Consider the following 16529-nt stretch of genomic DNA (forward strand, 5'->3'; position numbering starts at 1 on the left):
ATAGATTCTTTATGTCGAGAGAATAGCACTGATTTGACTAAATAGCAATCAATAATTAGATATTTAGAAGATACAAGTAACACCAGCATAAAAATGAAGTGAAAAAAATCAAAATACATCGCAAATGTAGAATTTAACAAAAAAAACAATTGAGTTGAGTACTTGACGTACTAAAATTAATTTTGTAAAATATTTATTGTGTGCATACTTGTAGATATAGATCAATTTCATTTCAATATCCTATTAAAATTAGAACTGAATTTATCTCAATTTTAAAACCTATTTCAAGAAATAAAAATATTTTTATATTCATAAATTATTTAGACATATAACAAAAAAAATATAACTATCTGAAACATAATATAAACAAATTTTAGACTTATAACAAATTTTGATATAACTATCTAATACTTGATTAAAATTTTTAAATTGAATAAATTGATAAAATAAAAAAATAATTTTTAAAAATAAAATAATAAAAGATATATATATTTTTTAAAATTACAAATTTAATAATATTAATTTTTATTTTATTATTTTAATAATTTTCTTATTTTAAAACATTTAAATTCTTTAAATTTTTTAGATATTGTCTTTGAAATAAAAATAGAGTTGTTCATAAACAATAATTTAGTCTTTTAAATGAAGTTTTTTTTATTTATTTTAGAAGATAAATCTTTGTTGTAACAAATTTATTTTTGTAATTAATTAAAATTTTCACTTCCTAAATTTATTAAAAAATTAATATTCAACCTAGAAATACTTAAATATAAATTAAAATTATGTCTAAATATATCTATTAATTTTAGATTTGCACGTAAATCGTGTTTGGGTGCTGAGGTTGTGTATTTACACGTAAATCGTACTAGGATTGTGGGCTTTAGGTGAAAAAACCATAACTTATGCTAAGATGGGACGATTTATATACAACTTGAAAAACACATTGGTTTCGGACGATTTATGTGCATTTATCCAATAAATTTCATGTATAAATCGTCCTATGATAACATGTTTCATTCATTATCTAACTCATATCACCTTAAGACAATTTATATACTATATAGTTTAAGAAATTCACGTTTTAAAATTTCGTTTAGAGAATTTATGTAAATTTGATCTTCTGTTATTTTATTCAAATAAAAAAGCCTTAAACATATAATGTAATAGAGAATAACTAATCTCTTATTTATAAAAAAATTTATCAAAAATTATCAAAGTTTAATATATAGTTTTTGACCGGATAATATTAAAAGATAACAAGATACATAAACACACAATTTAAAATTCAAACACTAAAGGCTATCTAAATACAATTGCATTCCATTACATACTGTAATGGTATAATATATATATATAGATATATATAAAATAAAATAAAAGTAAACAAATAAACCACAAGAATGATATAACAAGATTACAATACAACAAGCACTATATGAAAAAAAAAATCACTGTTTTTTGCAAGTTGAAAAAAATATTACAATTTACGAAAAACTCGCCTTTATGTCTATATTTTTGTATTTTATCCACATGTCCTATTTTAAAGTATTACGCTGAAATTAGAGTAAAGTATTATTTTAATTTTTAATATTTAGATTAAATTCTAATTTTATTTAAAATATTTAAAATATTTTATTTTTTTAAATAGTTTATTATATTTAAAATTAATTTTTTCTCTATCAAAAAATATTGATTTCTTCTTTATTTTCTTTTCAAAGTTATGATATTACATTTCCCTGAAAAAGAATTACAATGTCCAAAAAAAGGATAATTAAAATAAGAAGGAGTTTTTTCAATATAGCTGAGAGTTTGAGACGCTACAAGAAAGATAAAGTAATAACAAATATCTTAAGAGAGAGAAAAAAGCTTCATTGACCCATTTGCTCCATATTGTGCCTCATCTCTCATATCAGTTCTTTCGCAGCCTCCATAATGTATCATGCGGCAACCTTGTCACCTTCAAAAACTTTTTTGTTTCTAGCTTTCCGAATCCCCAACATATTGCTACAAATAAGATCATAGTTCGTTCTCCTTCAACCACATTTCTAGCTGCTACCTCCACTTCTTGCCACCACCAGTCCATGAACGTTGCTGATTATAATGTCACAAATTGAAAGCCCATAGGTGATGTAACACCCTAATTACCCTAAACATTACCTCATGTCGTAAGGCAAAGATTAATCAAGGTTACGACAATTCTAAGGTTTCTACATAAATATATATAGAAGGAATAATAATTCTAGAAACCCGATGAAGAAAATAACTCAAAAACGGGATTTGAAAAACGCAAAATGTACTCATGAAGCTACTAACTTAACGCACAAGATATAGATATAATATAACAAAATATAAGAGTATAATAGCATAAGAATCTAGCCATGGCTCGTAGAGTTTAAGCCGGCTAGCCATATACAGACAATACAGAAATCTGAAGATTTAAAACAGCTTATACAAGTTTTTCTCTCAAAGTAAGTCTCTAGGCAAAAGTAAAACAAAAATGAGAGTACAAATCAAAAAAACCAAAATGACAACAAAATAGAATAAGATCCTCCACTCTGCTACCATCACACAATTCATTGCGGTGGGTTGCGACCTGCATCTGAAAAGCAACAACAACATATGGAATGAGAACCGGAGGTTTTCAGTAAGGTAACAATACCCAGTAATGTAAGATGTAAGACCCCGGGACGTCAAAGGCAATCCTAGAGCTTCATACTAAACAGATATTCAAGGTTAAATGAAATAAATAGTTTAAATCGTAATCAATAAATAAAGGTATCTAAACTTAGGAGATTACTATCTAAAGCTAGTCACCGCTGTCCTGCGGCCTTCACGAACCTACCTTCTGTGCAATCCCATCGCTGCCGCCTACCTAACCTCCTCAGCACCAAACAAACACAGATAAATGCAAGCAAGGAAAGAACAGATGGTATTCATATATATAACAAGTAATTCAAGAAGCAAGTAGACATGTCATACAATTAGGCAAGCTCAGGTAAAGAAAGCAAACAAGCATATAGAAGATGCATATGATGAATGTCTGTCCTATTGGCTGTGATATCACATGTCGGTTATAGTGCCAAACCCAACACAAAATCCGGACGGCAACTCCTAGATTAGTCTCTCTGTTGCGAATACTCAGGAGGAATAATTCCGAGGGATAAGTGCCCTACCACCTTCTCCTTTCAAAGGGAAACGTTCCGAGGGAGAGTACCCTACCACCTTCCTCTGGATGCCGCATGATTTCGAGGGATAGTGTCCTACCACATTGCAACCAGAGAGAAAACACATGCTCAGGAGAAAAAATTCCGAGGGATGAGTGTCTTACCACCTTCTCCTTTCAGAGGGAAACATTCCAAGGGATAGTGCCCTACCACCTTCTTCTTGAGCAACAAATACGAGGGAGAAGCCCAGCTTCAAGCCTCACATCCGAACGTAGGCGGGAGACTGCCACAGCCCCTACGACGGATAACAATACATATCATAGTCATGTATTCAATCTTCGAGGCCACTCCTCATAGCACACTTCCATTCATACTCAGTCCATCAACCATACTCCTTCATTTCCAAGTTTCAACTCATCACAACCATCATCAATTCATAACTTTCCATTCCGAACTCAGTAGTTCGTCAATTTCTCAATTCATATACCATTCTTCTTTCACACTACACCAAACCCATCTTCAGTACACCAGAAACCTAAGCCTCCGTTCTCTAACTTTTCAAAATAATACCAAATCAAACCTCCTAGGACCGTTCCTATGTTTTAATGCTTGAAAAATAAGCCCAAGAGTCTTAAACTGATGTCACAGAACCTTACAAGCTTGTTGGAAAGGTGAAATAGTTGAAAATAAAGTTTAAGTTTGAAAAACAGGGCATGTGCGTACGCACAGAGGTGTGCATGCGCACGCCCAAAGAGATTTTTAAAATGTGTGCGTACGCATAGAGGTGTGCGTATGCACAAGTACAAAATTTTACAATTCCGTTCACTCGCACAAGTTGTGCTAGCGCCCTCAACAGACTGCCCTTCTCAACGTGTGCGTGCACACAGGTTGTAAAACTCCATTGGTCATGTGCGCAAAGGTTGTGCTAGCGCTCTAAACAGGAAGCATTCCCCTGTGTGTGCGTACACACAAGGTTGTGCATGCGCACAGGTTCGAAAAATCACAGGGGTGTGCGTGCGCACATACCAGAAATCACAAAATTCTGTAACTTTGCAGAATTTTAGATTTTAACACCAAATTTTGAGTGATCATAACTTCCTCTACAAAAATCTAAATTTTACAAACTTTATATCAATTTGAACATTTTTCAATGAAATTTATTTCTAAAAAATTTCAACAAATTTTGAAAACTGAGGCTCAAGTTATGTTCCGTCAAAGTTCACAAAAAATCTGTTTTTACCAAAAATCTCAACTTCAATTTCAACCAACTCTCAAATCAAAACCAAAACAAAACCTGCTCAAACATCATAAAACACTAACACATACAACATCTTACCATTTCATATCATTCTTCTCAATTTCACACCTAAATTACTCAATCATTGCACCATATAGCACTACCAAATCCATAATTTCCAATTCAATCATAATCCACACTCATAATCATCATCAACCAACAACAATCGAAACAACTCCTTATCAATTCTAGTAATCATCACCAACAATATCTAACATTAACCAAATCCATCATAAGACTCATCAACACTAATCACATGATTCAAAACCACAAGATCATCTTCAACACATATCATCACACATCAAAATCCTTATTCAACAACATTCAAAATCATCATAAGGACTCATAATTTTCCTCATTCACCAATAACACTTTCACAAATCATCACCAATCATCAACAATACCAATAATTCTCAATAACTATAATAATTCTCAACATTCATCATCAACCACAATAACTAACAATCAATATCATCATTAACATCCATCTTCAAATCTCAACATCCACCAACACAACTCATCAATAATCATCATCTAATAATATGTATATCATCACATTCAAAACCTTTCATCCTTCATCCAACCCATCATCAAGCATACATTTATATACAATTAGTCATACAATCACATCTTTCAACCTATCTTAAGGTCAACTAGCCTAAGTGTCTATGGATATTACATATTACATAGAGGAGATCGAAATCATACCTTAGCTGTTTCCCAAAAAGTACACCGCACCAAGATTGGAATCCAACAAGCTTTCAACTCACCAACAAGCCACCAAAGCTCACTAACATCATATATATACCAAAATCAAAATCTAAGATATACAAAACAACTAAACACAAGGGTTTAGTAAAACCTTACCTCACCCAATAAGATTAGGGATAAAATCTAACAATTACCCGCTACTAGAGATCACCTAAACAAGTAAAACCACAAAATCTACTCAAAACCATAACCCCAAAAATGCATAACTCTAGGGATGGAAATTGGAGATTGAGATGAAATTTCTTACCAGGTTTGCTTAGATAGAATCGAAGAGTTCAACAAGAGCTTCGTGTGGCCATAAACGACTCGTCAATCGGAGGTCCGTAGCTCAAGTTATGGCTCCCGAAAGATGGAGGAGAATAGTGACATCACCTCTTCTCTCTTCTCTTCAAACCGCGCCTCTCTCTCTTTGGGCTGGAAAATGAGCTCAAAGCTCATTTAATGAGCTTATATATGTTAGGTCTTGGGCCCGGTTTGGACCTGGTCCAATCCGTTAGTATTTTTGGTCCGTTTGTCCCATTTTGGACCAAAACCTTTAAGATTAGTGCCCAATTTTTTATTCTAAATTATTTTTATCCTTTCAAAACAATAAATCAACTTTCAAAATCTTATTTTTCAAAATACGCGATACTAGAAAGACTAGAGCCGGTACTGCCAGCTTAAGTGCCAGTACGCATTTTTACAAAAACTTTTCGAAAAAAATACATTTTCCAACTCAGAAAGATTTATTGAAATCAAATTTCACCTTTTTATTTTCAAATTAAAACTTCTAAATCTTGAATCTATTCCGGACACTAAAATTATTATTTTTATTTAAGCGATTTTACGTAAAAATCTCCAACTCTTACAGGTGAAGCTTCCTAGATTTCTCCAGCTTGTCCACACCTCTGAAGACAGTGGCCAATGCTCTCGGACTCAGAATGACACCTTGAGCACAGTGGACTTATCGTTGGGAAGTGGTGATGAATGAAGGTCAAAATCGGTAATTTTTCATGTAATGCTTTTCATAGGAAGAGTTTAATTTTAGAAAGAATTTTTAATCCCCAAACTTTCTTTCAGATTGATGTGTTCTACATTATCAGAGGGTATTGTTCAATGGGAGGGTGAGAGAAACTTTATGCAACCCTGTAGCCAGAGTTCACATCATATTGTTGTTGTTTATTCCAAATCCAGACTTGTTTATCTACCCCTACATCGTTCACCTTGACACTACAAATTTGGGATGTAATTTCTGGTGGAAATACTTTATCAATTATTTCCTTCTTCCAAGTACGATCCATATTCAACAATTCTTTAACCCTATTGAGACCTGTAAAATTGTAATTATCTGGAACGATGTAAAAAGAAATGAATAAATAAAAATTATAGTTGCTTAATAAATGAAAACACCAATATTGAATAGTATAAGCCCCAATCACTATGTTGTCATTCGTTATTTCTTTAGTTATATGGTTTAAAAAATATAAATAGAGTAAACAGTCATTTTTATCATGAAAAATTTGGACGTTGGTAAAACTAGTCATGAAAAATTGAAACTAAAATTATATCCATATAAGATAAGTTTTGTTCGACAAAAATGACTAATTATTAAATTTTTGTTGATGATTCCATAAATACTCCTCTTTCCTCTTCTCTCTTCATCTTCCTTCCATAACCACCACCAAATCCGTTGTAAAATCCGTCATCTCACTTCTTTCACATCTTACTACAACCACCACAAATTTAAATTACAACAATTTCATATATGTAATTGGAGCCTCAGATATCAATCTTGGCAGTGTCGTAACGCTTCCTGGAAAGAACCTCATGTGCCACGTAAGCAGGAGTTCCACAAAAAGTGTGGAACAAATCACCCTGTCTAATTTGAAGACCTTAAGGTCGCCGTTCTCGTCGAGCAAGAGATTCTCCGATTTGAGGTCATGGTGGAAGACGCCTCTGTTGTGATAGAAGGAGACGACGGAGATGAGTTACTGGAAGTACTTTCGAGTGAGGTCTTCCTTTAGGTGGCCTTTGGCGACCTTGTTGAAGAGCTCATTGCCGTGGACGTACTCATTGACAAAGTAGATCTTGGATTTGATGGCAATGTCTTCGAAGTGCTAGACGATATTAGGGTGATGGATGTGACGGAGGATGGAGATCTCACACTTGATGTGGGAGACGAGGCCGCTCTTGAAGATCTTCTCTTTGTCGATGACCTTGATGGCGACACCCTCACCAGTCTTGATGTTGAGCGTGTTGTACATCTTTGCGAAGGTTCTGTGGCCTAAGAGCTTTCCTATCTCGAAGCAGCCTAAGAGGAGGCTGCTTTCCTTGTTCTTGTTGGGAATCATCATTGCTTCAACCGTCACTTCTTCTCTCGAGCCAAGGGAAAAAAATTGAATATATATACTTATTCTCTCTTTCTGTCGGATCCAACAGTGATAGCGGCAGCCTTCTTCGCCTTACACCTTTTTCTTTTACTTTTTTCGTTTTTTTTCTTTGACCTTGCTTCTTCTCCCCCTTCTCTCATCACTCTTTTTCCTTTCTTTCGTATCTCTTTTCGGTAATGACTAAGAATAAATCTAGTTGTACTTTCCGAATTTGGTGGGATAGTAGATTTTGCAACAGATATAGTGGTAGTTATGGTAGGAAGTTGAAAAAAAAGTATATATATAATTATTAATAAAAATTTAATAATTAATATTTTTTTATCAAAATTTATTTTGTATAAATATTACTTTAATTTAAATTTTTTATGATAAATTTTATTAATGTTTAAATTTTTTATGGTTAAAAAATAATGATTTATTCATATAAATAAATAATGATCAGTACACTATAATGGATAGGGATGGCCTGGATGGGGGCGGCTATATATAGCTGTATTGTTCAGAAGCAACATCTACTGAGGAGTAGGTGCTGCGGCATTAAACTGATTTAATAAGAAAAGGCCACAAAACCGTTGCAGTTAATTGATAGTTGGCCGCTCACTTTTCATGTTATTCCAAGTTTGGATTAGATCCAATATATATTAGTCCATCAAGTAGCCACTAGGATAATTGACGCATATTACCATAGGTGATCCGCAGATCCTTTTCAGATTTTAAGCCTTGGCTGCGAAAAAAGTTATGCACAAATAAGGGTGGTAATAAGTAAGATAGAATAGAATTTGAATTTAGTCTTAAATTTATTGTAGATTATAAATTTTATATAAATTTTATTTTATTTTATTCGTCGAGTTAAAAATATCTCAATTCTAATTTTATTCTTAATTTATGGATATTCGATTTTATTCATAAATTATAAAAAAATACAATATTGTTATATAATTAGATAATAATTTAAAATAGAATTAATTTTTATATAAAAAGTATTAAATTATTAATTAATAATAGTTTTTTAATAATTAAAATTTTTTTATATTTAATAAAAAAATTTTAGTTCAACATTCACTAAAAATAAGTAAATAACTTCACGCTATATGGTGGGTAAAAGAACATGAGAACATTCTGATTGGAAAATTTTCACATGTTATATCCACCTTATTGGAATAGTAATATACTGAGTATAGATAGGCAGCAAGTCAATTTTGTCTTCTTGTATGAGACATAATACCCGAAATAAATGACACAAAGGACAGTAAAAAAACAACTATATGCTAAATGATGAAAGGTGTTTAACTTTAACATCAGCTACACCAAATAATATAGAAATGATATAAAAAAATTACACGTGGAAAAAAGATAATCTAAAAATTTTAAATTGTGAAAACAAATATGTAATATATAAAAATAATAAAAAAATTATAAATATATCAAAATATATAAAAATAAATAATACAAAAATATTAAATAATTTTTTATTCATTATAAATATTAATATATTGATAAATAATAATGTGATTATTAATTTACTTTTTTATAATAATAATAATAATAATAATAATAAATAAGATTAATCAAGATGATAAATAAATTATCTTTTAATCAATAATAATAAAACATATTTTTTTATGAATTACTACGATAAATAGTATTTTAAAAAAATTATGCACCAAATCCGTCACTATTATATATTTTATAGATTACTTAATAATTATTTAATTATTTAATAAAAGAAAGACAAAAAATTAATTTCAAATAATAATAATAATAATAATAACAACAACAATAAAGTTTGTTACTTAGATAGATAAAAGTACAAAACGTGTTATTGTTTTATATTACAAGAAAAATATTAAGTACCATTGGATTTAGCATTACACGTTAACATCAGCTTTACCGACAAATTTATGGATAATTTTTATGTGGAATTTGTTAGGTCAAATCATTACCAATGAATTTTCATTTTCGAATGTAAATTCACCGACAATAGTTGGAGGAAAAATGGGGAAAATAAGTGTGAAATGTAGCATGAAATTTATCGGCGGAAAAATCCACCAGTAAACCCATTTTAGTGGAATGTTATGTTTTGGTGACTGCAATGTGTTATCGTCGGATTTATCCGCCGGTAAGGAGCCCTAAAATTCAAAACGCAAATTCTCTCGCCCTTCATTTCGAAATCTCCTCTCTCTCTCTCTCTCTCTTTATCCTTTCTTCTCCCACTCTCTCTACTTGTTTTCTCTCTCCGCCGCTCTGTCAGCACCTCTGCCGCTGTCCCCTCCTGTTGCCGCCTCCCTTCTCTCGTTGCACTATCCTTTCTTCGTAACGAGACAGTTGCTCAAGCCATGCCTCTGCTCTGTGAAGAATCTGCACCGCCTCGCTACCGCGACGAGGAGTCTACTACGCCGCTGGCCACCTCCTCCATTTCAAGTAAGTCGGCCGTTTCTACATTGATGTTTAGATTTTGCTGTAAAATTGGTTTTTAATATATGTTTTATGAATAAATTGATGTGAATTTGAGGTTTACAGTTTAAATTATGTTACCACGAAATTGGATTTAGGGTTTGAAATTGATTATGTGAAATTGGGTTTCGAGTTTAGATTTTTTTTTTATTTTAGAATTTTGTAACAACTCAATTAATCATTCAATATTATTGTTAATAATATGATAATAAAGTATGTTATTTCATTGTATTTATATTAATTATAAATTTAATATAAGAACATAAATAGTTTGTTCTAGGAATACGACTTTAGTTTTGGAAAAATGGATGGTTTTTATGTAAAGGTGTCAAATAAAAATAGTTATATTAAAAAAAAATTAGTATAAGACTCAAGATATAAATATGCGAATTTGATTATAATACTAGTATATTCATTATTGTACTTGATTATGTTAATTTGTTGACTAATTGTGAAAGCAAGCAAAACTAATTATCCTTGATTTAAAGGTTTTAGAATGTCTAAAATGAAACTTGTGTTTATAATTTATTTGTATATGATTTTAAACTTGCAAGACATATATGTTCTAGTACCATATTTGTTATGTTGTTAATCATGCATCAACATGGATGTTTTAAATTTTGGAATTAGTCATGTTCAAGGCTTATTTATTACTCTAAGGTACAAGATTTTGGTCCACTAGCTTACATATTATATTTTCAACCTTCATGAGTTTAAGGATTATTGCTATGGATTTGAATAATGAAAGCTCCTTGTTTAATTGAGTTTAATAGTTATGAATTTAATTGAGTTTTGATTGATATCGTGGATTGAATTTAGCTGGATTTGTGAGAACCGTAAAGGTGAATATATGTCTAATTTTAGGGGAGGTTTTGTCAATTTTTTTTTTTAAATAATGTAAATGTTAAAGGATTTGTGAAGTATATATGCTGATTAGTATTAATAATATATTCTTTTTGCAGACATAACAACTGGTAGCAAAAGTAGATCGAGTGGGTCTCGTGCTTGCAATAGAGGGAGGATTTCCACCAAATCTCCAGGGACTGATCAGTTATCGCCCTCTACCCTGGCTACCCCGTTGACACCTGTGACGTCACAGGTGGGTCCAATGCACCAGCAGTTTATCATGGTCCTGAACCTGAACTACGTGTCTCCTTCTGCTATGCCCCTACAAATCCAACGACAAAACCCGTGGTGGGTGATTTGTCTAATGCATCCTAGCATGATGCCCCCTACCCCCTCCCGTCATACGGATGAGGATTTGGCCTGATGACATGCAGGCGTGAGTTATTACTATTTTAATATATTTTATACGGATAAAGTTTATATATGTATTTTTATGTGTTTGTTAATCTTAAATTTTTTCATTGATAGGTTTGTAACGAACAACAATGTATGTACACAGGAGATCTCTGAGGTGATTAAGTCAATGTACGACCACCTATGGCCGAGTTATATGAAGATCCCTGCTGAGACTAGAGAACGATGGTTTTAGAAGTGGGCAGTAAAAATTCAATGTTGTTGAATTAACTGTATTTGAACTATATTTTATTTTGATGAACTAATATTGTTGAATCACTTTGTACAGTTGAAATTTATATGGGATACAGAACATGATCTCATGGTCAGGAAAATCTCGACCATAAGCCAACTAAACGAAATCAATTTGTACAATGAGCTTTTTGCATGCATGGGAGACACTACAGCCATCAACTCGCAGATGACAGAAAAGTTGGAGCAGCTAGAGCATTTGCAAGAGCCGACAGAGGTGTACAACGAGCTGATGCGTGCTGTAAGGCAGCGGCGCTGCTGGTAGGACACCGACATCAGCACCTACTTCGCCGCCTCAGTAGGGGAAAGACGACAATGACGACAATTACCGGAATTTTTAGGATTTAGGGATTTAATTTATTTTATGTCTATTTCATTGTATTCTACTTCTGTGATATTTTATTATATTCAAACAATTGATATTTAATAAAATCATTAGTTGATTTCTTATAATTCTGAATTTCTACCTGTAAATTATGTTAACAAGAATTTTAATTTAACTACTAATTGTGGCTTAATTATGAATAAAAAACTACCGTAAAATTTACCGGAAAAAAATTCGACAATAATTAGGCGCCAAAAGACATAATATGACGCCAAAGTTACCGTCGGAATAATCCGACGATAATCAGCAACTCAGTCTCGACAAATTCATTAAAAAACTGACAAAAAATTCGCAGGTAATTAGCATCAGACAAAATAATCTGTCGATAAATAATTTTCGGCGCCATTCATACCGTCAAATTTAATCTGACGATACTAAGCGTTTTTCTTGTAGTGTTAATTAACTTTTAAATGATTTTTAATTCAATTTATATTTAAGAACTAATTATCAAAATACTTGTCCACATTACAAGAAAAACGCTGAGTACCGTCAGAAAAACAAATAAAATTCTACGATAATTTAAATACCGTCAGAAATAATCAAATGGTATAAATCTCGCTGGTAAATATTTACTGTCGAATTTTTTTGTCCAATGGTAATTACGATCAAAAGTTGCGACGGATCATCAGGTTGAAAAACTATTTAGTTACCAGCGGATTCTTTCGACGGTATTATTTACGCAAAAAAATGTTGTTTCACATACTGTTATCGTCGAATTATTCCTTTGGTAATTCTGATAGTAATCTCAATTTTTCATTTTTCTTAATTTGAAATACATGATCAATTTTAATTTTGAATTTATTTTTTTTCGCACAATCAGTGGTCCATTCATAAATAATAAAAAACTGTTATTTAATTAAAATAAATAATATACTATTCAAATATATTAAAAGTCAACTACATCAAATATTCAAATAAAACAATAAAATAGAAAACAAAAAACTACAGATCTATGTAGTCATCGTCGTCGTTGTCGTTGGTTCCGTGGTCTTAAGTCGGCAACGCAGAAGGCGGTGATGCTCGTATGCCTTCAATAGAACCGTTGCCACCAGCAGGACCGCTGCCATCAAGAGTGGTGCTGCCACCAGCAAGGTCGATGCCAGCGGCCCGCATATGGGCATGGTACACCTTCATCTGAGCCTACATACACTGCATCCTCTCCACCGACTATCAGAACTCCAGGCTGAGCTCATCAGTAGACGTCATGCAGTTGATGATTTCCTAATACCTTTTTCGATAATCGTTAAGCTCTCGAGCCTGCTGCTGAAGGTTGCGTTGGAGCTCTTGCACCCTCAAATCCATGTCTTTTTCGAGCTCGACGGCTCAATTAGTGGAGAAGCCTGATGACAGCCTCAATGTGGATGTGCGGAGGCTGTTGGCGAAGAACGACTCAAACCCATATACGTGGTTCTTATACGACGTTGAGGCGGTCTCCCACCAAACCACATTGGGATCGATGACTGCAGCTACAGATCCATCGGCGGCATCCTCCCACCTGGCTGAGATTGCTGACTCGCGGACTCTAGTCTCTGTGTGTAGGACTCCTATGTAATTAACACAAGTTATTATGATTAGTAAGCCGAAAGATATACAATTAATCTCTAATAATTTCATAGTAGAAGATAATAAGATGTATATTTACTCACATAAAGGTCTTGAGACCGCTGATAAGCAAATGTCTCTTTGTTCTCCTTCAGCGTGTGTGTAGTGTACTTCAATGTCTCCACCAAGATCGCCTTGTGATCCAACAACTTCGACTACACATGTTGCATTGAAACAATGTGATTAGAATACCTAGTATTTATATGCAGAAGAATACAACTAAGTTGTTAACAAAATTAAAGTCACCTTGCCGTCGAATTTACAATCGCAAAATTTCGATGGTACACCATTGCGGGTCACCAAAACGAATAATTTCACTAATATGAGTTACAGTCAAATTAATCCGATGGTAAAGGACGTACCAATTTAATTTATTTTTCTTCCAAAAATTACCGGCGGATTTATCATCGAAAAAAATAATTTACCGGTAATTAAAAAACCTTATGAATTCGACGTAGTACTCAGTATTTTTCTTGTAGTGCCAATACAAAATTATTCAATTTACTAGAAATATTAAAGTTGAATAGAAAAAAATTCAAGGATATAAACTTTAACTAAATAAATTCATTAATTAAATAATACTATAATAATATTTTGTTTTTTATTAAATTGATTTAATATATATATATATATATATATATATATCTTATACTTTTAGATACAAATAAGTGTTTAATTTTAATGTACTGACATTATAAAACATTTTACACAATTATCTAATTGCATCTATTTTTTTGGATGATTATTTACACGAATGTAATTAATATAAAAGATAGTTATTTTTCATGATATGGTATTACGTAATTGAATGTACATGTAAGGGTTAGTTTCGATCGGTTTTTGAAGAAAGTACTTATTTTTTATCTTTTTAGAAAAGATCTTTTTTTAACAGAAAAAACTATTTTACATTTGGATAGACTTTTTAAAAAGAGTTTTTAAGTATTAAATATGTCTTTTGTTTTTACTTTTTTTAAAGTAAGATATTGTTAGTTTTTAGAGAAAACAAATAATTTATTTTTTAATAAAAGTACTTTGTTTAAAAGACTTATATAAATATGTTTTAAATTGAATAATTAAAAAAAACTTGTTTCACTAAAAAAAGCCAATCCATATTAACGCTAAAACTATTTTATATTAATAGTGTATCAAAATTTAATTCTAAAAATTAAATATTTTAACACAAAAAATAAGTATTTTTTAATGTGAAAAAATATAATTTTTAAATGAAGACATATATATATATATATATATATATATATTATATTTGCAAAAGATAAATGAATATATAATAACTTAACTCTTTAAAAATACATATAAAATCAATTTAATTATTACAAGATTTTTTTACACCAATTTAAATGTATAATTCTTAAGAAATACACATATTATCAATACTTTTTATGTTTACTATTTATTTGTTGATATAGATTTTTATGATTAGTTTGTTTGTTGCTAGAAGTTATTAGTTGCTAATAAGTTACTAATGTTAGAAAGTAGTTAGGATGTGAGTTAGTTAGAGAATAAAATTAATTAGAATTAGCTTAGCTGTACATATAGTTTACGCATTGTAATAGCTACTTTTGTGATTTTTCTTGTAACAGCTACTTTTTGTGATTTTTCATTCTGCTCCAGTAAACAATTCTTCTCTCATTCATACTTTTCTCTTAGTCTCTCTTCCCTCACTCTCTCTTTCTCACTGCAACTTTCACCGCTCAAGATTTTATTACTATTCCCTAAGAGAGCATATTATATAATTCTGGTCTCCAAATATATAGTAAAATACTGAATGTGAAAAAACTCTTTCAGATAAGTATATATTGTGGCCGAATATTAAATTAATTTGATGAACAAAACTATTACACACATATATAAAAAGGTAAAGTATTATTTTGGTCCAATGTTTAAGGTGAATTCTATTTTAATTTTTAATGTTGAAATTGTTCTTTTTTATTCCAAAACGTTTAAAATGACATCAATGTGACTCTACCGTCAAATTCCTCGGTTACACTTAATGGATGTGATGATGTGATATTCATAGTGAAAATAACCGATAGGATAGAAAAAAATTTAAATATTAAAAAAGATAAAAAGGGAAAAATACCCTAAATGCTGCTTCTCTTTCTTCGCCTTCAAATTCATCGCGTTTTGAAGCAAAAGTTAGAGATCATATATCTTCGAGATACAATAGCATCCCAGTCTTCCCAATCATCTCGCAGCAATAATAAGGCTCGAAAGGGAAGAACAACTTGCTTTTGTGGTGAAAGACCAGTGCTGTAGACTTCTTCGATGCCTGAGAAGAATGGATGAAGATTTTGGGTGTGAACTATCAGGTAATAAGCCAAAGTTAGATTACTTCCTATGCTGCAACATATCTGGTTATGTTGATGTTAATGGTTGGATTAAAATTTCTGAACATATGTTTCAAAGCAAGTTGGAGAGGAATGCGAATTCTTTTCTTGGACAAGAGGCTAAAGGACAAAACACACAACTAGCAAGACTGAGGATGAAAAAAAATTGTTGAAGGAAAAACTTACATCTGATGAAACAAGATTTATGGTTGTTGTTGTAGCAGATAGTGTTGGTTGGATGCTGGCACTTTTCTTACTGTATAAAAGGGTAATAAAGTCAGGACAAAGAAGGCTACCATATTTGTGAACTAGTTGAAGAGTTATTGTTAGAAAATTAGGTGGAATAAGAAATTTAATGTATTGATGAGCAGTTGCTTTGTATGAAAAAATATTTGCAGTCATTGTAGATGTATTTGGATTGAATTAAAAGAGTTTTAATTTATAAAAAAAATAATTCGACATAAATTTCATCAAAATATTGTGGTTTTTTTTAAAACCACATGAATAGAAATAACTCATAAACACCTGTAACTTTTACAGTTCAATTTTATTAACAAAATGTATAATCAAAAAGGTCTTAGCCATAAA

General features: G+C 31.4%; 1 pseudogene; it reads right to left on the minus strand.

The window, feature by feature from the left end:
- Positions 1–6990: 6990 nt before the first annotated feature.
- On the minus strand, positions 6991–7565 carry LOC130944357 (CBL-interacting serine/threonine-protein kinase 12-like; annotated as a pseudogene).
- Between the last annotated feature and the right edge of the window lie 8964 nt (positions 7566–16529).

This window comes from Arachis stenosperma, chromosome 8 (genome assembly GCF_014773155.1).
Source record: "Arachis stenosperma cultivar V10309 chromosome 8, arast.V10309.gnm1.PFL2, whole genome shotgun sequence".
Lineage (NCBI taxonomy): Eukaryota > Viridiplantae > Streptophyta > Magnoliopsida > Fabales > Fabaceae > Arachis > Arachis stenosperma.